A 25,231-nucleotide genomic window follows, 5' to 3' on the forward strand; every position below is an offset into this window, starting at 1 on the left:
CTAAATTGTTAAAATGTACATGTGAAGTATAAAATTACATTCAAATTGGTAACTAACTTTACAGAAAAAGTCCTTTTACCCTATATTACGTATTCCAATTTTTCATTATTTAGCTTTGAGTATTTTTGGCTCGACAAATTATAAGTAACCGCGGGGGATGCTGCGAAAATAACATTTAAGATAGTCATCTTCAAATGCGCATCGAAATGCGTCAATTATAAAGTTTAAAAATCATTCGCCTTGACCGGCATTCGAACCCGGATTCCTAGATGTCCGGTCGAATGCTTTAGACAATTAAACTACCGAGGCGTCCCACAGCAAGTCACTACGTCTACAAAACGTCCTGAGAAACACCTCGGTGGCGTCACCGTCTTAATTTAGCTTTGCATCCCTGTCAAGGGGAATAATTTTAACGCTTTGAAAATGTTGAATAGTAATTTTCTACCACGATTTAATATTTACAAAATGCTTATTCTATATATTTCTCTCCGAACCTATCTTTCATTGTATTCTTCCCTCTGTTTATGCTTTCAGTACCGTATTGCTACTCAGTGTCTCCTGAATACTTTTTTCCTGTTTCTTAGAATCACTTTTTACAGCCGTATCTCTTTCTTATTCATTCTTAGAACTTTATCTTTGGTTTTCCATTCGTCTATTTTATTTTCTCTATTATTCTCCATGCTCACGTATTGAAAGCCTCCAAATTACGTATATCCTCTCGCCCCCCAATGGCCAAGCTTCCGAGCCATACAGAACTACGCTACATTTGTAAGTTGACATTTCTATTTTACTCGTATTTACTTTGAAGGCTCCCGCGGAATGTAGCAATTGAAGATACAAATCTTCTGTATTTTTTTTATACCTTTGCTTTAAATGTCTCTCATTGACTACTGCCTCTTCGTAAACGCCTCCTTTTCGAAAGTACTTCTTCTTTTTAGGTCTCTACTTTTCTGCCTGTCCATTTCTAAAGGTCCCCTTGGATATCTGAACTATTCTACCTGTTCTAATTCATGCCCCTCAACTTTGATGTTTACCTTAACCTTCTTACATCTTTATAATGTCATTACCTTCGTTTTCTTTTAGTTAATGCTAGCCCCATGTCAATCTCACTGATTCTGCAATGTGCTTATTAGCGATTGTAATCGTTTGGCTGAATGGCTTGAGTTCCCCACCTTATTTCAATCGAGCTTCTTCCTCTTCTCATGTTTTTATTACCATTAACTCCGAATTTACATTGAAAAGAACAAGCGATAATGGTCGCTAGTGTCTTACTCCTCTACTTTATGCAGATCATACATTTTTAGTCTAAAGATATAGTATTCACTGATTTTATTTCCATTTATGTATACTTTGTGAAATGAATCTAAAAGTTTAATCTTACAATGTATGACGAGGGGTTAGGTGGTAGAATAGACTTCATCGTCTAAATCTTGATCCAAAGTAAAGACGACTATCTATCTATCATCTCTCTGACTCTCCGACTGACTTTCCATTATCTATCCACATCTGTGCAGAGACATGTACCGGTTTCGGATACGATCCTTGTCTAAAAATACAGCACACCCGGGGGAATTATTAACGCAAAATGTGCAATGAAAAAACTGCGAATATTACTGAGACAGTCATAGTAAAATTATCAAATGCACAAGAAATGGATAGACGTTTAGCTTTAAACTTCCCTGTAACGCTAGGTTTTGTCAATCGACGTACCAATTATGAAATTATTCATCCGAATATATATTCTTTGGTATAAAATAAAGTCTTCCTGCCACTGGTCTCAGAATGATTGACAAGTGTCACAGCTATTTCCTACCAGAATTAAGTAAAAAGTGATGACGTGTTCACTTACATGAGAATACAAATTAAGTAATGAAACATATACACCATGGATTGCGTTTTAGGTGGTGTGATTATGTATTCAGGCTTGAGAGGATTACCATATCCCAGAACTCCGAAACATTTTCTGATTTTAATTTTAACCCTAAATGGTCGCTCTTCCTCTTGTACACCAAAATCTGTCCACTCCAAAAAAGAAGGGTGAAAGGTCACCTCGCCTCATTTTGCGATAATTTCCTCGTTTAAAATTTCTTCTTCGTTACAAAATTGGCTTTCGTGCCACCAACATTTTCAGAGAGACTAGGAGGGTAAGACTAAATTGTTTTTTTTTTCAATTTAAACGCTTTTTTTTAGCCCAGGCGAGAGACAAAAATTAAATTAAATTCATATCCTAACTTTTTGATGTGTATCGCTCAAGTATTTATGTTAGCTGATCTTTGCGTTAAACGGTATCTTATTTCAGATTAAGGCTAAATTTGAAACATGACTGAGAAATGTTGAAAACATGCATTTTTAATCTTTATTGTCATTTAATGATGTAAGTTAGCCAATGAATTTTAACGTTCATGAAAACGAAGTTTTTGTTTTTAATTTTTGTGAAACCTGGGGACAAACTAAATTTTGGACCATTAATACATTAAATTATAAGGTTTAATTGTGTCATTAATATTCATTGAAGTTAGTTTTCTAATCGGAATACGATTTATATTTCAACAGCGTGATCCTGGGAAAAAAAGGCTCCAGAGTTTCCAATCGCCGTTGTTTTCATAAAAGTTCCGTGGCTACCCACTGCTGTTATGGTGGACACACTGGAGACATTTTTGAGATAAAAATTGATATTTCTCAAATGTCTCAATAATGCTCATACTGTATGTTTTTATGAAATTTCGAAAAAAATATACTTGAAAAAAGTTTTTTCCCTGGTGAAATGAATGCATTTAATCCCGCGCAGAATTAGAAAATCTTTAACGTAATCGAAGCGGAAAAATTCGTTTTTGAATTCAATTAACAATTACATACACCAATCCCATTATAATTTTTCAATTAATATCAGAAAGGTATGCTCAACTATTCACTGGAGTGTCTTAGTTATCCTAAATCTTTGTTTTTTTCATTTTCAATACTTTCCTATCGTTAAAGTATCAAATCTGCGGTCTTTGTTCGCAGTTTCTTATTTTTTTATTCACTCACTTTGGGTAAAGCATGACAGGAGGGTTGTGCAAATTGATATTGCCTTAAATACGCCGCCCAAGTTCTCCGGATTCAAGGGACAGGTCGAAGAAGTATAGAATTTTAATATATAAAAATATAACTTATAAAAGTACATTTAAATGATTAAAAAATAGTTCTTATTTTTTTTAGAGAATCAACTTTATTTATTACGACATTTTCAGTTCTTTCTAAATCTTGAATTTTATTTAAAGGCAATATCCGTCGTTTTTAATTTTATTAATTATTTTAGTTATAGTCGTATGATGGACCTATCATTCGGGACCCGATCTCTAGATCTGGAATCTTCGAGACCCAGAAATTTAGGTTCAATTTAAATTCAAAATGTTACAATTTCACAAAAAGAACACATTTAATGGTAATTGGGCATTATATTGTACTTAACATAACTAAACTAACTAAAAATAATTAACAGTAACAATATTGAAAATTCAAAACAGGTTTAAATGGAATCAACGTCATCAGTTGAAATTTAAGAGTGATGTGCAGAGAGAATAGTTCATGTAAAAGTGACTGCATTGCATGGCACATCAACAATTCAGCTTAAAAGTTCATTTACCCAGATAGGGATCAAAATTATATTCTAAGTAATTTTCTCTCAGAGCTGCTTGCAAATACGAGAAATATGTGTACATTCTGAAGAAAGCATGAAATAAATCTGTCGGAACTAAAGTTTATTTACCAAAGCATGTTCATAACCTTCTTTAAAAACAATGTATCTGCATCGAATATGTAAACCTTTTAAAAATACCTGGAAAGGAAAATAGTCAAACACAAATGCAACTCAACGAGGATATGAAAGATATAGCCTCATAAAGATGAGGCTCCTTTCGGCTCCAGACCACCAGAAAAAGTGCGGATAGCCCAGAGGTGTAATAATTACTATACAGGGTTCGTCCGGAAAATAAGTGTACTGAGCTCAGGAAAAAAAAATTATTACACTTTTACATATTTTAAGCTAATATTCCTCAAAATAGGACCCTTGTGAGTCGATACACTTGTTCCAGTGGCGTTCCCATTCCTGGAACGCTCCCGCGAAGGCATCATCGGGAACCTCTCGAAGACTCGTCGTCGACCTCTTCTCTGCCCTCCACGAACATCTTGTGCCACCGAAAGATCATGTTTCTGGACATGGCTGACTCCCCGTAAGCCTGGTTAATCATACCGACAGTTTCGGTAGACGATTTCCCAAGCTTTACCGCAAATTTGATGGAATAACGCTGCTCCAAAAACTTCGGCATCGCGTTCCGTGACGTGGGTCGAAGCGTGGAGGTTCGCGTTAACAGAGCTCCTCACTACACCACAGCTCAGAGCCGACTGCCTTTTTCAGCGTCGCTTGCCAACATACCCCCCTCCAATCGCAGCCCGTCAGAGCGGTGCTGGGCGCGCCTGGAGCGGCGCGCCCAGCCCAGGAGTCAGTACACTTATTTTCCGGACGAACCCTGTAAATAGTAGCAGTTTTATGAATGAATAGACATTTATTCTGATAGGAATAGATCTTATGGTATTCCCGCTTATCAACTGCAGAGGAAATGTTGGTTTCAAATACGATGGTATACTCTCCTGATGCATAAATGTAACCAACTACTCTGAGATGCCAACGATTTTAAGAAATATCTGACATTCGCAGAGTAGCTCTACTTTGTTCTAGCTCATGGTTCTAGAGACGCCATCGAAATTTGAAATAAACGTATCAGAACATTTTACACAGTACGCGTATCGCCTTTTTCCATTTCAAACTCCGTTACACTCCTAAGACTCTCCCCGTTCAACTAAAATCAAAAATCTACTTTCAATTGCCGTTTTCTTCGTTTTAGACCTCAAACCTGGCTGTGTTTATGCTTATCTTTAGAATATGGATTCGCTTAGCTAATGATAATTACGCGAATATTTTAACATACATGCCTCTATTATCATTATTTCAGATGATCATATAAATTTTAACCATTTCCTTCGAGATCATTAACATAAGATGCAACGTTTGTTTTGAAATTACCGGCACTGAAACAATTCATCTTGTTCTGGAATGCTATATAAGGTTTTATATGGTATAAACTTCACTAAATAGCATTAATGCATCACCATCACGAAAATGAAGTAACCAATTTATTTGGAAGAACCATGCATTGGAAACGAGTTTATTTTATAACATTTTCAGCACATATTTAAACGGCAATTAATAAAATTAGAATAGCAATGCAAAAGCGAAAATCTGAAATCTGAAATAGACAGGTGCTTTCACATGTAGAAAGGACTTGTAAATGGTTCTTGAAATCAGAAATAATTTTTTCCTATGGCTAGTGTGGTGTTTAAAAAAAGTGTTAGTTATAATTAACCAATTTATGCAGCAAAAATCAATGGTATTCTCTCCGCAGTCATTTCTTCTCCTAATCTCCTACCTAACGCCATTCATAGCCTTTGCCTATCGTCGCATTCCATTGTCACTATCAAGTGCTTTCTTTCAAATACATTCGCCATCACTTTGACAAACTAACTAAAATGATTGTCAGCGTTTTCTCGTCTGTTCAAGGCAAAGCGGACCCCGAATTCTAGAGGAAAAGCCATCAGGATTTTTTGGTTTTCAATAACATTGCGTTTACGTGTGTGTGTTTTTCTTCTCTTTCAAATGGCATGTGATACCGAGTCAGGGCGTCAGATGTAAATAATCAAGCTCTGGTTTCGATGGAGGGTTATGGCACACGTCGGAATCCTTTGCGTGTTTGACCAGGGAAACGAAAATCACCCTAATCCTTGATCCAACATCCAAGTGATCATTGTGATTTTCCTGCAGAAGGTATTCAAATATTATTCAATAAGGTCTGGAAATTGTCCTACCTCGACAATACCGATTTGCTAATGTCAGAGAATTGAAAGTTTCCTATTTTTGTGCTTTGATAAAATAAGTATCATCTGATTTAATGGTTTAAGAGATCATCACATACTTTCAGTCACTTAATGAGGCTACGTGTATTTTCTGGTTCCATCCAATGAATATTTTTGTTGTTACTCCCTTCATTATGATTGGTATAAATCTGTGATTTGTTCCGTAAATTTTCGGAGCGTTGTCTGTAAAAAAGGCCGGCTTGGTTAGTGAAAAATCTGATATTCATTAATTCGTCCTGATGTGGCATCTACTTTTACATGGTACTATCCAGAACTGTAAAAAATCGGCTGTTGTGATTAGAATTCGTACTTGTGATTGCATTGGTAGGCTCGTAATTCCACTTTCTATTTCATTTTTAGGGATTATGTCCTAGTCAAATTCTCCGTGGTTAAAGTCCGAATATTCATAGCTTCGGTATCATCGATGAAAACCTATTTTTAGGGTAATTAGTGGTTATCTTACTTAGTCTATTAGGTATAGAATTCGTAGTGATGGGATGTCCATTATGATTCATAATATTAAATTCTTGGTAATATATGACTGACATTGCGGCAAAATTTCGTCAATGCTGTGAGTGAACAATTTTTGTCCTTCCTTGGACCACTTCACCAAATCTAAAGTCGATTTCTTAAAGCTTTGTAGCTTTTGTTACTTTTGTTCACTTTGTATATTTTTTGTGTATTTTGTTTTGTTTAATGTTGGCACATAACCATTTGTGCACCATTTTATGGCATCAAGTGACTCTTTTTATTTGATAATTACATGGGCTAACATTTGTGAGAAAAGGGCTACTGGAGGACTACATTCAATGAAATAACTTCTACTTACTTTTATCGCTAATATCATCGTAACCTGTGCCGCGCAAGATATCCATGCAGGAAAGTTTTGCTCTTCTATAATTGCCATTTTGGTTCTTAGACTTCTCAACTTTAGGTTTAATCTAGTTAACTGGGAATTTTCGTAAAGGCGGGACGTTTTGAAAATTTTGTGGGTAGGCCAGAGGGCGAAGGTGAATCCTTGAGGTGGCCGGGAAGTCAAAGGAGTGCCGAAATGTCGGATGATTGACGGGTTCGGCGAGGAAGGGGATGAGGGAAAGGGTTTAGGACTCGTCTACATGTACACAGTCCCCTTCATCGGGAAGTGTGTCAAACGTGGGAGTTTCACCGGTCGGCCCTCGCAGTGATTGTCTCTGCGTCCCCGGCTAGACCTCCCTGATCCCTCCCCTCGAGAGACTAATTCTCCCGAGCCACCCTATCCAAACTTCACCCTGTCAGGCTATAAACAACCCTTCCCCGCCCCTCTCACGTCCACACTAACAAGAATCGCACCCTTCGAGGAATGCTTGCGTTCCTCCGGAGTCCATTTCGTCATATGGGAGGGGAATTCGAATCAGAGCAGGTATCGGGGCTGGCGGTTCAGTGACTGCAGTGCAGTCGTCCCAGGAGTGAGAAGCGTGCCGTGATCCTTTGGAATTTAGAGGGAATATTGCTCAAATTAAAAGAACGGATTTCCATTCCAAATATGAAACGAAAAGAAAAACTTCCAACTGGAGGTTGTGGCCTCAGCGAATGTCTTTAGTGAATGGTAATGATGAATGCCAAAATGTTTGCTTTATCTACATATCCTGTACAGGGTGTTTGCCTGCTCCAACTTCAAAGATTTTCCAGCCAACTCTTCACTTGTCTACCTCTGGGCTCTATCATTACTTATACTACATATTTATTTTCGGGATTCATTTATCCGTCGTACCTTCATTGTAACTCCTTTTATTCCGTCCAAGAAACCTCTTCTTTTCCTATTATTCCACTCTACTAAAACTCTCCCCTTATCACAGACATCATCAATCCATCCCCAATTAAAATGATGTGCATCTAAATTTCCCGCGTTCTTTTTATTCTTCCCGACGATTCTCTCACCTCTTTCACCCTACCTAGTACATCTTTGTCTGTCTTCATTTCTGCCAATTTCACCTTGTTCAATGCTTCTCCACACCCACACCTCGAAAGTATTTCATCTTGATTCAACTACCATGTTTCCGAACCGTAAAAAAACAACCCTTCATATAAAAATTTTCACCAACATTTTAATTAACACCCTTACTGAACGTTCCCGTAATCATTTCCCTCCTCGTAAAAAATATTTCCTTAGCTCAGTAGCACATACAAATATTTTGCAGTTTGGGTCGAAATTACTTCCATGGTAGGTTAACTGTTCTTTGCACTCCAGTTATAGCTCTATTATTTTATCATATAAATTAGCCTTCTTCCTTCTCATGAAGTTAATAGACTTTGATTTTTTGACATTGACCTTCATTAAATACCTATCACACTGATATTCTAATGCCTTTAGGAACATTTTAACCCCTACTGGCTGGCTAACTAAAGCTTGACCTACCGAAAATTTAATTTTATGGAATTCCAACCTAATACCTAATATTTTCCCCCAAATAAGTTAGAATTCCATCTTTCATTGCACTGTTAATGACAATTTTTGTTTTTACTGCCGCTGTTTGGTGGAAGGCCATTGCTTTTGAAAAATATATTTTCACATTATATTCTTTGCAGATCTTCTCTATGATCATTTCATACATTTATTTTTGTCATTTTTAAACCCCTTTTGTCATTTATAAACCCCCTATGTTTTGCTACTTATTTACAACTTTTCGTAATGCCATTCATGTAGAAATTACAAGTGTGGTGTTCGAATCATTAATCCGTAGTTATCGCTTATCTCACTCTAAAATAACTTTGCACCGCTATATTTGAATTGTTATAGAGACTTTGAATTTTTACCATAAGCTCCTCTGATTATACTCTTCTTTGAAGTGTCTGTCATAGTGTTTTTTCTCTACTCAGTCAAATGCCTTTTTAAACTCAATAAATGTCATATGTCCTCCTTTGTTAAATCACTTTAATTTTCAATAACTTGTTGGACTTGTGTAATTTGTATGGCATTCCTTTTCTACTTCTAGTTTGTTTTTCAATTGTAAAATTTTCAAACGTAACTTGTAAGCAAATACAGATAATTTTTAAAGACATAAATCTCTCAGCCTGTACCAGTCAGGCTATTACCTCCAAATTCATTATAGTCATCTGTAATTAAATATTGTCAATCTTGGTTTAGTTTTCGTATTGTTTCATTCGGTAGCAGATAGTAGCATTGAGAGTGATGCATATAATAGTATGAAAAGATTTCACTACTTTTACATGCCTGTTCATTTTGTGTCTAGCTATTTTGTTTTCGTTAGACAGAACGTTGTGAAAGTGAAAGCTGTTCCCCATTCGCTCCAAGCATATATTATGGAAATCATTCCTTCGAAAAATGAATGTATATATCTTAATATTTGTTGGCAGCAAAAGGTATCACCCCATCCTTGTTATTACTAATGCTTGGTTACTCAAATTTTTTCACAATATTTAGCGCTGGTGTTTACGTATCGAAGTATCCATCTCCTCTGACAAGTCCCTGGTTAGCTTTCTTGTGCTTATTCACTTCTTTTTCTAGTGTTTATTGCGAGAATTTTTTTGCAATCATCCTTCATTTTTTTTCATAAAGGGCACGCGCATTGATAATTGTTTGATGACCTAGGTCAATGTGGAGCCATGTACCGGCGTAGGTATTCGCAGAAATACTTTTAAAATAGACTGGCAATTTTGACAATAAATATTATTTTTTTATAGAGAATAAACTCTCGGAGATTAAGTTTTAATGATAAAACAGCTGCAAATGGTACAGGTTTATTCATTCATGTTTAAAATGTGCAAAGGTATTGCAAAAGATGATCGTGAAACGTGTTGAAATAACATGAACCAGGTACTGAATGAATTAGACCTTTGGGTGCCTTCAATAAGAAATTGAATACATTCTTAAGTAAACTGGATTGAGGAGTCGGTTTGTAAATTTTTATTTGAAATTCATGGAGCAGATAGCGAAGAACAGAGTTATGATCAATACTACGTGAAATTGAACCCAAAGAGGGAAAAAATTTCTATCTGGTCTCAAAAAGTGAGTAGGAATGCATATTATTGTGGTATCGCAAATCTGTTTTAAATCGTCGACTGCAGGAAAGAAATATATTACATGTTTTGCTGTTAATAATATGGATGTGAGTTCATCAGTGAAAATCATTCTGAAGATTGGCATTCCTCCTTTGCCATTCCTGGCATCTTCTCTTGATTTGTACTCTCCATCATTTATTTTATTTGTGACTAATTACATTAATTCAAAGATTGAGCAATCAAACCTAATTTGATTCAATATGTAAATGTATGACTGCCTGCCATATCATCCTGGGTTCGTTTGGCTGCACAACGAACACCTTGTCATAAGCATGCCATGAAATGTTTTGGCAACCTTTTCCTGGAAGGTAGGCGAGGCGGTTTGAATTGAGGGAACAGCACTAAACCTTACTCTGAACGTGCATATTTTTTTCTCCGCAGATTACAGTAGTTCTTCTTGCTTTATGGCTTTTGAGAAAAGACCTAGGACGTACAGATTCACGTCTTTGGCCATCTGTTGGTGCGAAAAAAGCTTTCTAAAGCGTAGCATGGAGTACGCTGCTCGACGTGCTCATAGAAATTGGAGCAAAGTTTAGAGAAATAGTAGCAATATAGAGCTTGCACTATAATGCGATGGCAGTGATAGCGGTGGAACATGCAAGGATGAAGTTAAGATAGAGAATCGTGCTAAACAATGGCGCACACACTCACCAAAGATCTTCGATATTGGATATTTACCGGAGGCAATGGACGAATTCCTCAAACTGATATGAGGTAAATCGTGCAGGTACTTAGGCTTCCTGTGATTCGTTTCACTGATGACAGAATTGTTCTGTCAGAGACCGTAAAGGAATTTGTAGAAATTCTTTCAAAAATGGAATATATTCTAAAAAGGCGATACAATCTGTTTTTGAATCGGGAAAAAGCCTCAAGTCTTCATTTCCAGCAGATAAGAAGAGGACTGCTGCCAGGGGCAAATTCCGGAGCTTGTGGGTGCTTTAGAGGTTTAATGTCATCTATTTATTTATTACTAAATGAAAAAGAAAAGTTAATCAATCCAGGAAACCCTTCATTAATCGTTTAAATCGTTAAACATTAGTTGGAGATTTAAATTACTTTCGCTGGCAAGTATTTATATACTATATATATATATATATATATATATATATATATATATATATATTATAGATAAGCCCTTTATTGAGATCGTTAATTCTTCATGTATTTAATTAAAGTCAAAATAAAAAGATTAATCAAAACAAAAATAACACACTTTAATATTTCGGTGGTCCTAGTCACCTTCACTATGGCACGAGGAGTCACTCAGTGAATTGCTTTCGTTTTCATTTATCTTATTATTTTGACTTTAATTACATGCGTGTGCATCAAGAATTATGTATGAGAGTGCGTTCGTATGCATATGTGTGTCTACATGTACGGTGTTAAAAAAGTAATTATAATACCAGAATAAATTTAAACTAAAAGCAAATTAATTTAGTATTGTAGGTTTAACAGTAATGTATTGTGAGAGGTTAATAAATTAAGCAAATCAATTTTCGATAGTTGGAAAGGAACACAATATAAACTGCGTCCGAAAGAATATATTTATTATTCAACTTGTAGTTTCGCTGCACTGTAGCATTTACAATAATAGTGGCACTATGGCATTGTAGTACCTTCAGAAATAATGGTGCCAACTATTATTCAGTGAAAATGTATTTTCCATCATAAAGGATTCGGTGTCAAATCTTTCTGAATACAATTTCCATTAAAATATCATTTACCCTTTCGTGTACAATTTTAATGTGTTCCAATAATATTTTGATACCCTACAGTTTTCCTACTTTTGTTCCGTGGCCTTACTGCGATGTTCCTTACTTACTGCACGGGCAATGAGGTCGAGCCTTCACGAGCTGTGATCGACGCTTAATGACGTGACCCCTGTGATGGCTTACGCTGGCCATCTGCTGGATGTAGTCCCAGCAATATGATGAGGACGGGACAAGGAGATTAGTTCCGGATTAATGATAATCTCCCGCGCTCCGAGCGATGAAATAGGATTATCCCAATTGTCACAACATCTCGAGACCCGGGAAAAACCCTTATAACTGTATTCTTCGGTAACAGATCTCTCGGATGCGGAATCCGCTCATGCCACGAACCGATGAGCACCATTGCATTCATGATTAGAGAGGACGTTTGCAGAGTGATTTGGTACCGTTTGCAAATGCACAGATTCCCCCGTGCATTGGGGTCAAGTCTTCCCTATCGAACTCCCCTTCCCAAACTCCTCTCCACCAAAACGGCGGTCGCCGCGTGATAAGGTCTCCAGATAAGTTTTTAGCATATCCGTAGACCATTAAAATGGCATTATAAACGTTAATCCCTCTTGAAGCTTATGCGAGCCCACGACAGCTTTTATTAACTCTTTCAATGGTAGAGCAACATTCACTTCGGACAAATGTCATGATTTTTTTATATTTGGACTTTCGATAACAGTATGAAGCTATTATCGTTTTATCATACCGCGTCTATTACGTAATATTTGAGTACGACAATTGCTCGGAAAATATTTCAATATAACTTCTGGCCGTTTCCTAAGGGTCTACGTTTGCGAACAAATATTATCTCTAGACCTCTAATTAGTTACATTAAATTTGCTTTGCAAGGATTTCGTGAAATGACGACCGCGGAAGCCTTGCCTCTCCAACTGTTGAGCACGACACACGTCATTGGGCCGAGTCCCGTGGTTGCAGGGACTTATTTTCTCAATATTGCTCATCATAAAAATCTTGGGAATAATAATTGAGATGGTTACTCGTTACCTTCCTCAATATTGTATTTAACGTGACACCATCACTTAATGGCCACCCAACTGGGGTCAGACGCTTTTGCAGCCGCCTTATTGAAGAAATGACGTTGCGCGGACTACCTTTCATCTGGCTCTAAACCTTCGATCTATCTGAATGGGTGACCCTACCAGGAGCAGATCCAATGACCACTTCTCCAAATGATTAGATAACGCAATTAGGTTTGAGAGCAGTAGGAGAGCTCCCTTGATGTATTTCGCAATCCTTATTCCGTAGGCGATGTGACGTGGTCGAGAGGAATTACGATCCGAAAGTAGGGCGGAGAGGAAGTGGCGAATAAAACTGCTAAGCAATCTAATTAGAAATTCCCTCTGCGCGAAGAAGGGAAATTTATTTTAGTTACCTTTGCCCTTTTCCGAAGGAAACCTAGGAAATGTAAATAAAATCCGTGACAAGCTTGCTAATGGAATTTGAAGAATAATTTTCAGTGAATCAAATGAATTCAATTTAAATGCCAAAAGTAAAATTACAGTCTGCAAAATATAATGCATGAATGTTTAAGCTTCTATTTTTAAAGTGAACAAATATTATAAAATTTAATGAGCATTTCAATGTCGTTGAAAATATTATTGCCTGAAATTCTTTTTGACACAGAACTTAATATATGTACGTATGGTTTGTTATATCATCAATTTTGGGAACGTAAAGATTTAATTTAGTATACAATAAATAAAATGCTGAATTAGTCCTAATATTTTCTTCTCCATTTCATCGTATTTTTACGGTATGATACTTCAACAAATCATGATAATTTCATTGAAGAAAGCTAACAGTTTCAGGCTTAACTTTGTGGAATTCTTTCATGGTGAGGGTGGAAGAAAGAGAAAAAACAATTTGCACTTCCACACACTTTTAATATAGCACTGTGCTAGCTTTATCAAGTGCGCCAGCAACGCAATGAAGGCTAGAATATCCCGGAGGTTGACCATCAAACACCGGGTTGCTTCCTTGAACGTATTTTTCAACAGCCAGTGCCTCGCGCGCGGAATCACCCCGAAGTACGTCAATGTCTCATGCAGCTCCAATTCTTCGGCAGCAATGTTGGCCTGCGCAACAGCAAGACGAGCTTGGATAAAGAGAGAACTGCACGAATGATACGTTAAGAGGGATTCCATCTCCCACTACCTGTATCTCTTATTCACTGAGTTAACCAGATCCCTGCATTGGGCGGAATAGTCAATCTTGGACGATAATGTTCGTCAGAGAGCTAGTGAAGTCGCGTTCAATAAAAGGACTGCATTGTGTAAAAAACTCGATACTTTTACCAAAAAATCGAAATTTCAAGCAAAGACATGGAAGCCAAGCCCGAACTGCCCCCTCCGGCCATAAAATTCAACGAGAGAGTCATGAATCTCTCTCACCACACCTTCCAGCCCGGAGAATGGAATCTTCTCCAGAAAGGCCTCATGTACTGTCCCAACACCCGGATAACCACTAAGGACCTAAAAAATCTCCCTGTAGATTGTGATTTGGCCCTCGGCAAAGGAAACGCAGGACCGAAAGAGCTCATTTCAAGGTAGATAGTCAAATACAAGGGTTCCGAAAGGAAGATAAGTTCAAGTGAAATTATTAAGGCGGTCTCTTCCCTAAAAAAACCCATTTCAAAAAATAAGCTCATAGTCACAAAAGCAGATAAGGGGAATACGGTCGTGGTTTTAGACAAGGAATCCTATGTTAAGAAATGTGACGACTTCATTTCGTCTAATAAAATGGCCATCCTTTCGCGTGATCCCACTGCAGAGCACCAGAGAGATGTCAAAACTTCCCTGGCCAGATGTGAAGTGCCGAAGCCAAGTGATATTACCAAACTGGTGCAAATGAATCGCAAATCTCCCAGATTCTTTGGTCTCCCGAAAAGACACAAGAGTGATATTCTTATCCGACCTGTGGTGTCCAGTGTCTCCGCGCCAGCCCACCTTCTTGCCCATAAGTTAAACAGCCTACTCAGGCAACTTACTCTTTTTTCCCCAAAATACGGGATTAAGAACTCATACGAGCTCGCGAGTAGGTTTTCGAATATGGTTTTACCGTCGAAGTGTATTATGGTGTCCTTCGACGTCTCCAATATGTATACTAGCATCCCCAGAATGAAAGCCGTTGAAATTGCCGATATAGCCCTCGTTAAAGCCAAAGCACCACATCCAGTAACCAGTGAATTGTTAACCCTGTGCGTAAATCAGAGTAGTTTTTTGTTCAACAGGGCACATTATAAGCAAATGTAAGGCTTGGCCATGGGCTCTCCTCTCTCTCTCCTATCCTGGCGGACCTTTATACAGGTATGGACAATTGGGAAAGGAATTTCTTTCCCTTAAACCATCCCCTCCATAAAAATGTGTTTTCCTGGTTCCGTTATGTGGACAACATCTTTTGTGTCTGGACGGGATCCCCTAGGCAATTAGACAATTTTTTAACCCTGTTAAATGCTTTTGATTCATCCATACAGTTCACGAGGGAGCTGGAAGCAGACGGTACCCTAAATTTCCTTGATTTGACGTTGTAAATAGTTAACCAAAGATTCGACCTCTCGATATACCGGAAAAACTGCTACTCCGACCAAATTATCCACTCCACATCCAGGCATCACCATTCATAAGAACATGCAGCCTTCCATTCCATGTTACACAGAGTATGCAATATTCCAATGTCAACTCACAAAAAACACAGAGAAGTCCGCATTATAAAACAGATTGCAGTCAACAACGGTTACCCTGTGACATTGATTGACAACATGTGCAACAGAAAACAAACACAAATAGCCCGGAATTCCATATATCACACATCCAAACCGGACAAGCACCAATGGCGAAGAATTCCTTTCCTTGGCCATATCTCACTCAGAACACAACAAATACTCTCAAAAACAATATCAAAGCCGCTTTTTACAATTCACGTACCTTAAAAAACTTAATAGGTTCAACTAAAGACAAAATCGAAGTTATGCAACAAAGCGAAGTTTATAAATTTAATTGTACAGACTGCAACGCCATCTACATCGGACAGACTGGGAGGACTTTCGACATTAGGAATAAGGAACACCGTTCATGCTTCAGGAAGAAAGACAACAGATCACAATTCGCCAAACACCTCTTAGACTACAATCATTCCAGTAATTTCACAGCAGACATTTCACACTCAGAAACGAAAGGTCGCCGGCTGAACACTCTGGAGGAGTTGGAAATTTGGGAATCCCTTCAGTCCGGTAATCTTGAGGTGGTCAACGATATCCTTTACCTCTCGCGTTTCCCTCTCCTTAAATTCTTGAATCCCCTCCCCCACCAAGGCAGTGACAGTCACCGACCCTCCGTTAATGAGGGTCAACCGTTGCAAACAACACCCCCCTCTGTACCGTCTGTATCCAATAGTTCCCCCTCACCTTCGCTTCACCCACCATGATTGCTACAGGACCACCCCTCTCCCTAACTTCCCATACCTGACTCCTGGCTATATAAGTTGAAAATTTTTGTTGTATTGTACCTGATGATGATGCGCAGCGTCAAAACCATGGTCGTGTTATATTAAAAGTGTGTGGAAGGGCAAAGTGTTTTTTCTCTTTCTTTCATCCTCACCAATTTCATTGAAGTTTTTTAATAAACACGAAATTGTCACAATTAGCAAATGCCCTTATTTATTTAGACCAAACTGATATTTATCCCAAGATAGAGGAAAGCAGGTTACTAAAATATTCATTTTAAACAGGTTCGTAAAAAGTTTCATCATTGAATTCATTTGTGCCTGCGATTATCTCATTTAATTTTTGAGTAACCTCAATTATTTAGTAATAATAATAATCTCTTAAATTTCTAATAATATCGTCATTAATATTGAAAACGATTTTTATTGATTGTTAAACTTTCTATTCACCTATGTAAAATTTAGATTATCTTTTCAAATATTATTTTGAATTGGAATTTTTCTTACTCGAAGTAATTCACGTAGCCTGCATTAAAAATCTATCCAATGCTGGCTGTTATAGCATTACCAAATAAAAAAAACAAAACTAACGTTATACATGACATATTTAGGATGAATGGACTTCGCATAATTATGACATAAAAATATATATGTGTGTGTGCGTGTACTGGGTGCAGCGCTTAAATCCGGAAAAATGAAACTTTTGCTTAAAAGCAAATTTATAAAAAAAATACAAATGAAAATGAAAATCCTTTTACATACAAGTAGGGGTATCTGTCAAGAGTGGCATTACTCAATGTAACCCCCGTCAGCTGCAATGACCGCCTCCAATCTTGCCCTGAATCGATTTCACTCACTCTTTAAGACAGCGCTGTTCATATTCACGAATGCTGCTACGATAGCGGTGCTTAGAGATACGACATTAGGGTGCCTCATATTATCGGTAACTATTTCAACTACACTCCAAACACAAAAGTCGCGGGGGTTCAAATCCGGGATATTCGGGAACCAGAAATCCTTTGATGAGCATGCCAATGTTGTCTGAGAGTCGGTTTTGGACTAAATGACTCGTATGAGCTGGTACACCGTCCTGTTGAAAGGGTTATGGTTTCTCCGAGGCCACAGTTGACATCCAAGGTTTCACGATATTCTTCAAAATTTGCAGATAGAAATCTTTTGTGATAGTTTGTCCCTTTTCATAGAAATGTGGAGGCATGATATTACACGCACAGGACACATCACCCAAGACGTAAACACTAGCTGGAAATTTTTTCGAGCACCAATCGGGACGTCCTCGGGGTCATGGGCGAAACAGCGATCATTTCTCCGGTTGATCTACGCGTCAACGGTGAAAATGTTTTCTTTAGAAAAGAATCTGATTCGCTGCGCAGATTCATTTTTTAGAGAGCACAATAGCAAGTTGCAACGAGCAATCCGCTTTGTTATGGCAGCCACAGACAGCATGTTTCACACCTTTATTAAGTACGACTTGTATCGTTGGTCCTCCTTTTCGTCCCCCACGCATTGTTTGCTGGCTAACATTCAAGTCTGACGCCAATTTCCTCAGCGATCGCCCCGAGTTCTCTGAAATCAGCGCCTAAGCCTTCTCGACGGCTCCCGCAGCTCGTGACACGCGTTTCCTCGAATGAGGTTTCCTCGCCGGGTACTGAAACATTCCCCAGCTTCTCTCCGAAGCATTATACTTAGCCACAGTATCGTAAACAGTTAATCTGGGGTACCCGAAGAATCGAACTATTTCACTGGGCGAACGCCCACCGCGAACACTTTGGATAATAGCGGCTCTTCGATTGTACTCCACACGTGTTTGTAACATCTCGGCAATTTTGGGGTTATGGCTGTTGACTAGATACCTATAGCTTTCAAGAATGCCAAGCGACCTCCAGTGGGACCACGATATGGTGGTAAATTCAATATATACACATATATGTATATATATATATACATATATATATATATATATATATATATATATATATATATATATATATATATATATATATATACGAGCACTATACGGCTCGTATATATATATAATTTAGCACTAATGGAAACAGACAAAAACACAGAAACACACATAAAGAATAGACTCACCAAGTTTCGAATTTTCGGTGGTCGCAGCCACCGTCATCAAGGAAGAGAGGGACAGAACTGCTACTAGTGCTAAATTTTATACATTATCATTCACGTTCGTGAGACTTTCAAAAAGTGTTAAATACATATATGTATATATATATATATATATATATATATATATATATATATATATATATATATACACACACACACAATACATATATGTAATAACTCGTGAAAATATAGATATATTTTCACATAATCTCCACTAGCATATATATTGGGATATATTTTAGCGCATTGCAGAATCGAAATAAAACTTTATGTGAAGATGTACATTCCGTAATACTAAGGTCACATAATGCTGTCCTATTCATAGTAATTGCGAATTGACGCCGTCACATTTCGCACTATGTGAAAAAAGAATTCTTTTTATTTTGTTTCCAAAATTCATTTTATGTAGTGGTAAAATGACATCTTCAATCAAGTCATACATAAAGTATTCATTTAGTGTGCATTCAACACCTTCCTATATGGCGTCCTCAAGTGACTTCATCATGGACAAAATGGACAGGATATAAGCGAGCGAAGTTTGATGGTCTGTTCCTTTCCTACTTTTTCCCCTCAGGGACTGTCTGCTTCTGGGAGGAGTGGCATCCTCGGAACGGAAGGGCACTTGCCTTTGAAGTGAGAGAAGTGCTGCCCTCAACAGGACGGAGCGCGGAGGCGAAGGCCCATTCATCTCCGGGGTGAGTCAGACATTATGTTCCATGGCAGAAATGCTCGTGATTTTTACGACACATGTCAAGGTTGAAGGACCGCGCGGGCTTCTTTTGATGTGTTTGTGTGCGTTTGCCATCCTGATTGGATGGGCGGATGTTCATTTTCAGGATTTCGTAGTCTCACGGGCTATTCTTTTCCCATTTTAGCCATTGAGTTTTCTCCACTTTTTTATGGGTCTTTGATACATTGATTAGTTCAATTTGACTTCGCCCTCCTTATGGCCAATGTTAAATATCTCTGATGATAGAGCTATCCATCGTGTTGGTATAGAACATTCTGATTTGTATCGACCGACTGGGGTTATTATGCATTGAGACGAAAGCTCTCATCCGCATCGATAATATCTATCTCTATCTCACATTAGGAACCGTATGATATATGCTTCAACAATTTGATATATATCCCCATTACCTGTAACTACTTAATCTTATAATTGATCCAACAATTTCTAGCTTATAAAAAGTCGTTTCTTCGTCTCGTTTAGTGTCTACTTGCATGCTATTTTGTTCCATTCATGTCGGTTTCAACTAATTTAATCCTTTTACTAGTGAAACTAATTTCTTATAATTGATGTTGGCACAGTGGCTGATTTGGATTCAATGGTTATTGATGCCTACTGTTAAAATGGCATTCATGCTTCCATAGGTTTATCTCTGAGTTTCAATATCAACATGGTTACACAGTTCATATGATCAATCATTTTTAAAAGCACCGTTCCCGTCAGCCTCGTGGTTAATTTACTTCTATGCCATAGGTCTTCCAAATGGAAGGAGTTCTGCATGTTGATCTATCATTTATCCTTTTCCTCAACGTCGTGAGGATCCCCTGGAGAGTGGCTTCTGGGTTAATGTCTTAGGACTTTAGAATTTTATCCCATCGGCTTAATTCAAATGGCTACGGTTCTCCTGCACTTAATCTTCCTCTCTCGACAGGACACGGTAAACATGAAAAATGGCCGTTTATTTTGTGTCATTGTTCGCTGATCTATGCTAACCCAAGGTAACTTTGGCTAATGGGAGTTTTATCCACGTCCCTGGTTGATCTCAATATTAGCTGCAAGCATACCCATCTATATAAATTTGCACCATCTTTTGTAATGAGGGCACATTGTGAAAGTTGAGAGCCGATTCGTACTGATCTCGAGCAATTTTGATATTTATATATAGTCTAACAGGGTGGAATGAGAATAATAACGTTAAGAAAAAAATATTCTTGAATTCACTTGTAAATGCTGTCGTTGGTCGTCAGGTGCTGGCTTTTGTCATTCTACGTGTTTTGAAAGTATTATGCATCCACAATATTTTTTCTTTCCAATTAAGTTATAGTTTATTTTTAGTATATATTATATTATATAGTTGTTGGATTTTTATTTTAAATTAGCCTTGTTGTATTTCCGTAACAACCAATGATCACTCCACTTAGAAAAAACCGTTAAACTCACTTTAATCTATATCTATCGTGAATGATATTATGAAGCTGTATAAAGTTAATAGTATGAATTGTTTTAAATAGCAAATAAGTCTTTTAAATTATGAAAAATATGCACACAAATATTTTAAATTCAATTTATTACATTGTTTAATCGCGAAATTCAAACTGCTTCAGTCCCTATATAGAAGTTGTAATAAAAACGAAAACTCAAAATTTCCTGTAAACCTGCTTAAAGTTATTTGATACTGTATTGTTATTAATTTTCAGTTAATCATGTGAAAACTTACGATAAAAAGTTCATTATGTTTTAATTGTTAATGATCCTTAATCGGAGGGCTCTCTAACAATTTATGGAATTGATATTTTGAACATATATTCCAGAGCTACATATTTTTCTGTTTACATAAATTCTATGCTCTCGTTTACTTCATACATGACCATTAAATTTTTCGTTCTAAATGTTTTTCTAAGAAAATAAATTGAATTTCTTTCCGTTCCCTCTTTCTTATATCGTTGGTAGCATAGTGTAACCTCACGTTCTTCGTGAATATCCCGAATTCTGTTTAGATTTTTGAGGGAAGAGGTGCGCCTTACGCGCGCAGTCGTGTTTACGTATATTCGGGGCTGCGTCCACGCCTCATAAATATACCGAGGGAATTAAAATTACTCTTGCATGCAATGTCTCCGTCACTCAGATTTTTAAAAGACCGTGTAAAGACCATTACATTTCCGGAGGATCCAAATTTAATGTCCCGTCCTATCATGAATCTTGCGCGAAAACTACCGAAGCTTTTCGTCGGTGTAATCGATACGCCGACCGCAAGGTACCGAATTGGGCCACTATTTCAACGTTGCTCGCTCTGATGCACAGCGAAGGCACCCTTGTGGAGGCAGTTTTGTCAATGTCTCATTGTGTACTATCACGAGCAACAGACCTGATGCCTTGCGGAAATCTATTCCCTTACCCACGAAATTTTACTTGCACGATGTGTAAACCCCGTTGGCACGTTTGACCTTACTACTTCGTAGTCATTACTTTTCATAAGATTTAAAAGTTGCTTGCTTTATTTCTTCGGGGAAACACGTTTGGGAGTACGTTAAAGGAAAAATCCTAGGAAATAAACAAAAACATTATTATTTATAATAAGGGCGTTGAAAAAAGGTGATGAATAGATAAAACAATGAATTTTTTCACTCGTTTCGCCTCACTCAATATATGTATACTATGTAGTGCACTGATTTTAATGAGATAGGATTTATATGTTAAATTAACTCGGAGAGTTAAGATGGAAAATAGATTAGTGGAAAAACATTATCGTTAACTTATTTATGTCGCTGGATTACCAGAGCAATTAGGGCAAGACTCCCTTTTAGGGGGAGAGTTGAAATATAAGTTATAATAAGAATATCTTACATTACTCTAAAGCAAATGTAATTCCCCAAAGGTCTTAGGGACATATTAAAATCCAAATCACATTTCCGAAGGTAGATTGATTGCATAAGGTACTAATGCTTAGCTCAGTGATACAACGTTAAGAAATCATAAATAATATGATGAATTTGAAACGCGCAGGTTTATAGTACGTGTAATATATTTTTTTAAATTTCGATTACTAACCAAAATAGCTTTCACCGAAGTTCCCAGGGATTTAAGTATAAGATAAGGTGGTTTAGTTAGTAAAAATCCTTGTTTGCAACGTACTATATGTGTGTACGCATGCATATTTGAAACTAAATATATTACGACCGCCGACTCTTCGTTTGTCTCGAGTTCCATTTCAAATAAATAGTTGATTTTTTGAATACATAAAAAATGTATATAATTAGTTTATAAAAAGCTATTTACGAGGGTCATCCGGAAAGTAGTACCCGTTCGTGAAATAAAGACACAAAAGTAAATATTAACAAACATAAAAAATTTTATTTGAAAGAGGATACTTTAAACTACTTCTCAACATAATCTCCAAGCAAATTAAGGCATTTGTCATAACGTGTGACAAGTTTCTGTATTCCTGCTGCATAGTCCTTCGCCGCCAGCTCATTGAGATACGCGAGGGACCCATCTTGCACAAATTTTTGCATAATGCAGATGGTGTTTAACAATTTCATGAACAATTGTTCGAGAAACATTGGGAAAATGCTCACAGATGTCATCAATTGTGACGCGCCGATCGTTCCTCACGAATTCGTCAACTGAGCTCACCAGTTGGTCTGTAATGACAGACGGTCTCCCCGAACGCTCATCGTCGTGTGTGTTCCCCCTCCCCATGTTGAAGTTGCGACACCACCGCCGAACAGACGACTCGTCCATTACATTGTCTCCATACACCTCCTTTAATTGGCGATGAATATCACATGGGCGAACGTTTCTTGCATTGAGGAATTTAATCACTGCCCTCACTTCACAACTGGCGGCGTTCTCAATTTTTTTAAACATTGTAAACAATCACAGAAACAACACAGGCAATGCTAGCGTCACGCAACTTGGCTCAGAGAAGGCAGACAAGCCACTGAAGCTATCTGACCTCGTCCAGCGGCTACTCGCGTCGTCAGCACTTCATGCGGCACGAACGGGTACTACTTTCCGGATGACCCTCGTATAATATATACTGTCTCAGGCATGACTTGGTGGAAGTCTTTTATACTAGGTGTAAATGAAGGAAGACTATCTTTGCAGATTCGACTAGAATTTTTATTTTTTACGAAAATAGTTTCATCCCAAGGCAAAGGCAACATCATCGGGCCAACCACGTAATCAACACCGCGCAGGATTGTTCATGTTCTGTCATGATTATTTACATTATTAAAACGTACATACTATAACGCATTTTACCTATATATATGTTAATATTTTCATAGTTTAACTGTAATATACTTTAGCTTTTTACTACCTTTTTGAGTTATCTACTTTGTGGCTGTTATTCGTGGTGAGAATTGAACCCCTGAAACGCATAGTTCCGACGACTTGTGAGCACGGCACCTGGATACGCGTAACGTTCCATGAAGTGATGATCCACTTCGCTTCAAAACGCTTTTCTATCGTATGAACTCAGGCCCTAACATAAGAATGCACCGTCAAAGATGCAGATATTAGTCCACATCTAGTACTTGAGATCAATTTAAATGGCTACCACAGTGTTAAATGAGAAACTTCCAATCATAGTCGTAAAATTCAATTTTTATTTACCTACTAAAAGCCGCCTTCGACCACGACCACGCTAGCCGCTTCTCTCTCCGTATTGATTCATGTGTATGTATATAAATATATATATATATATATATATATATATATATATATATATATATATATATATATATATATATATATATATATATATTCGTGTTTGAATGTGTATTTGGCCAATGTGGCTCATCTCTTTCTTCTGGCTATGCGTGCCACGAAACGCACTGTTCCTTTCCTGTATGATGTTGTATGAATTCTAACCCACTCTCTTTTCCTCTTGTCTGTGGTGTATTTCTCCTTTGGTGGGTAAAACAGCCCCCTGACGCCATATCTTGGCTAAAGAATCGGGGCGCTTGGCGACATATTAGACCCACGGATCTCAGAGTAAATTACGTTTCCTCGATAGCTGCCTTGACAGCAGGACGTGCCTGTGTTCACCGAGTGCCTAAAATCGCCAGCGTCCGAGGCTTCGGCCGCCGGGGTTTGGAGAGCGGCACTGCCGGACTCTCTCGGAAATCGAGGTTCCGATCGTGTTTTTGTTTCGAGCGGCGGTTGACCGCCTAGTTCATCAAGAAGCGTGCAGTTTGACTCTCGACTTCTTCCGCCGGGAAGGCCGTACTTTTGTTTTGTTTAGTGGATCAAGACTGACCTTGACTCCTGGTGTAGAGCTTAGGCTCCTTTTGTTTGCTACCGCCGGGTGCGTGTGGCGTGGAGGGAGCGTTCGTGAGTGTTTTATTTCCCTTTAAAGTGCTCGTTTTTTTTTGTTGCGCTTTCCTTCTTCATGCTAGTGTGCTGAATTTGATTTCTTCAAATGGCTGTGCGCCGCTTAAACACGCTCGCCTTGCAAGTTGACGAGAAGGCGAAGCCCCCTACCCCGTTGGAGGTCCACCTCTTCACGTTAGAGTCGCTGGGCCTCACACCCGAAGAGATAGTGGCGATCCAATTTGGATACAATCGCCATTTGATATTCCTGAAGTTGGCAACCGAAGGTACAATGACAAGGATTTTAGACAATACTCCGCGGAAACTACCGTTTCCGTCTTTAAGTGACCAGAGGACGACAATAACAATTGACGAGACTTCCGGCAGCCCGTGTAATGTCAGGGTTCTTTGTCTCCCCGTGGAGACCCCATTGGAAGACATAACAGGCGAGCTCCAACGCTTTGGTAAAATCCATCGCTCGTGGGAGAACAGGTGGGAGGGAGACAAGATGGCGCGGGTGCTTACTGGCACCAGGGTTGTGCGGATGACGGTCGAGAGAAATATCCCCTCGTACCTCCACATCGGCGGCAACCGGGCCATCATCATCTATGAGGGTCAGCGCCGCACTTGCGCCCGCTGTAACCAAGAAGGCCACGAGCGCAAGACCTGCCCTCGGAACCAGGGAGGTAAGAGCTATGTGGAGGCAATGACGATGCCCTCCAACCCTAACGCCGCCGTGGAGATGGACGAGCCCGAAGTGGCTGTGGAGGAGAGAGGGCGGTCGCTTCTACTCATCGAGGGTGCGGCC

General features: G+C 38.3%; 1 long non-coding RNA gene across 1 annotated transcript in view; it reads left to right on the forward strand.

Moving 5' to 3' along the window:
- LOC139696186 (uncharacterized) overlaps positions 1 to 25,231 on the forward strand; it is a 250,936-nt gene that overhangs the window by 92,364 nt on the left and 133,341 nt on the right. Inside the window, exon 2 of the long non-coding RNA XR_011702593.1 lies at positions 18,952 to 19,072. This is a non-coding gene — a long non-coding RNA (uncharacterized lncRNA). The remainder of the gene's footprint in view (positions 1 to 18,951; positions 19,073 to 25,231) is intronic.

The sequence above is a fragment of the Hetaerina americana genome, unplaced genomic scaffold, assembly GCF_022747635.1.
Source record: "Hetaerina americana unplaced genomic scaffold, ioHetAmer1.1.p SCAF_7, whole genome shotgun sequence".
Classification (NCBI taxonomy): domain Eukaryota; kingdom Metazoa; phylum Arthropoda; class Insecta; order Odonata; family Calopterygidae; genus Hetaerina; species Hetaerina americana.